The 2,500-nt window shown below is 57.7% G+C and overlaps 1 non-coding gene across 1 annotated transcript in view; it reads right to left on the reverse strand.

The window, feature by feature from the left end:
- Positions 1 to 1,304, reverse strand: part of LOC124742631 — a 1,906-nt gene extending 602 nt beyond the window's left edge. The window contains exon 1 of the ribosomal RNA XR_007010265.1: positions 1 to 1,304. This exon is cut by the window's left edge and continues 602 nt beyond it. This is a non-coding gene — a ribosomal RNA (small subunit ribosomal RNA).
- Positions 1,305 to 2,500: the final 1,196 nt, after the last annotated feature.

Raw genomic sequence — 2,500 nt, forward strand, 5'->3', positions numbered from 1 at the left:
GAGGTTTCCCGTGTTGAGTCAAATTAAGCCGCAGGCTCCACTCCTGGTGGTGCCCTTCCGTCAATTCCTTTAAGTTTCAGCTTTGCAACCATACTTCCCCCGGAACCCAAAAGCTTGGTTTCCCGGAGGCTGCCCGCCGAGTCATCGGAGGAACTGCGGCGGATCGCTGGCTGGCATCGTTTATGGTTAGAACTAGGGCGGTATCTGATCGCCTTCGAACCTCTAACTTTCGTTCTTGATTAATGAAAACATACTTGGCAAATGCTTTCGCTTCTGTTCGTCTTGCGACGATCCAAGAATTTCACCTCTAACGTCGCAATACGAATGCCCCCGCCTGTCCCTATTAATCATTACCTCGGGTTCCGAAAACCAACAAAATAGAACCGAGGTCCTATTCCATTATTCCATGCACACAGTATTCAGGCGGGCTTGCCTGCTTTAAGCACTCTAATTTGTTCAAAGTAAACGTGCCGGCCCACCGAGACACTCAATAAAGAGCACCCTGGTAGGATTTCAACGGGGTCCGCCTCGGGACGCACGAGCACGCACGAGGCGGTCGCACGCCTTCAGCTCGCCCCACCGGCAGGACGTCCCACGATACATGCCAGTTAAACACCGACGGGCGGTGAACCAACAGCGTGGGACACAAATCCAACTACGAGCTTTTTAACCGCAACAACTTTAATATACGCTATTGGAGCTGGAATTACCGCGGCTGCTGGCACCAGACTTGCCCTCCAATAGATACTCGTTAAAGGATTTAAAGTGTACTCATTCCGATTACGGGGCCTCGGATGAGTCCCGTATCGTTATTTTTCGTCACTACCTCCCCGTGCCGGGAGTGGGTAATTTGCGCGCCTGCTGCCTTCCTTGGATGTGGTAGCCGTTTCTCAGGCTCCCTCTCCGGAATCGAACCCTGATTCCCCGTTACCCGTTACAACCATGGTAGGCGCAGAACCTACCATCGACAGTTGATAAGGCAGACATTTGAAAGATGCGTCGCCGGTACGAGGACCGTGCGATCAGCCCAAAGTTATTCAGAGTCACCAAGGCAAACGGACCGGACGAGCCGACCGATTGGTTTTGATCTAATAAAAGCGTCCCTTCCATCTCTGGTCGGGACTCTGTTTGCATGTATTAGCTCTAGAATTACCACAGTTATCCAAGTAACGTGGGTACGATCTAAGGAACCATAACTGATTTAATGAGCCATTCGCGGTTTCACCTTAATGCGGCTTGTACTGAGACATGCATGGCTTAATCTTTGAGACAAGCATATGACTACTGGCAGGATCAACCAGGGAGCTGCGTCAACTAGAGCTGAGCAGCCGGCCGCCCGGGAGTGTGTCCCGGGGGCCCGCGCGAACACGCAAGCGTCCGCTCAATCATTCTGCAAACAGGAGGAGGCTGAGCTCCCCTGCACAATACACCTCGAAACCCTCTCAGGTCCCGGCGGCGCGCAGCGCCGTCCCAAGTACTTGGTCGGGTTCGAGAGAGGCGCAATCGCCCGGAGTTAGGCGAGTAGACGCTTTCGGTGCGACCACCCGTGCTCCCAACTGAGCTTGCCGCTGCCGACAGAGGCCCGGGAGCGTGCTGTCGTGGCATTGCCGGCGGGAGACAACACGCGCCACCTACGGTGACCGGCAGCTCCAACGCCAGCGCCACAGAAGGACAAAAGCCCCACTTGGGTGCCGAAGCGAACTCTCCCAGCACAGCGCACGCGCCAACACATCCGCACAGCTGCGATACAAACCACCAGCGAGAACCGCTGGGGCGACCGAGCAGCAGACGGCGTCGCGGCGCCGAGCGCCGGGCGGCGGCGCATCCTCAACGCACACAGTCCTCAATCGGACCAGCACACTGAAGATGTCCACCGCGCTTCGCACCGGGCCCGCGAGGACCTACTTTGGCCGCACGGCGCCGCGCGCAGGGTGCGCCGGCGCGCAGCTGCGACGCCTGCCGCGTCCGTCGGCCGGCGCGCCTGCCACTGGCCGCCCCCACCAGCCGGCTGTAGCGCGTGCGCCCACGCACCGCGCGGCCAGCACGCCGGGAGGCGCCCCCTCACCGGCCGGGGACGGTCCCACCCAGCCACCGCCGCGTATCGCTTCACACCCAGATGCCGTTCAGTTTCGTCGGCATGGTGGGTATCGCTGGAACAACCGGTTAGTACCTCAACCTATCGTCGCCATCACCGATTCACCCCTAGCGAGAACAACCGCACCACAACAGGTTACCATTTGTTCATTTGCGTAACTTCACCAGAAAACGCAGGCGTCCATCGCCATTTGCAACTTCAACGATTATTGCATGCCTGTGTCAGGTGTCACGCCACACTACGTCTGCCCACATACACGCAACAAAATGTGCACGCCTAGACAATACGTGGAAGGTGGCCCCCGTACGTATGCGATGTCCATTGCTCGAACGACTGTCAACCGGCCTCTGTAGCATGTCGCAGATATGGAACGCGGTGCACCATGCCATCACGGTGTGTGAGGAG

Source organism: Schistocerca piceifrons, unplaced genomic scaffold, assembly GCF_021461385.2.
Source record: "Schistocerca piceifrons isolate TAMUIC-IGC-003096 unplaced genomic scaffold, iqSchPice1.1 HiC_scaffold_2327, whole genome shotgun sequence".
NCBI classification, from domain to species: Eukaryota; Metazoa; Arthropoda; class Insecta; order Orthoptera; family Acrididae; genus Schistocerca; species Schistocerca piceifrons.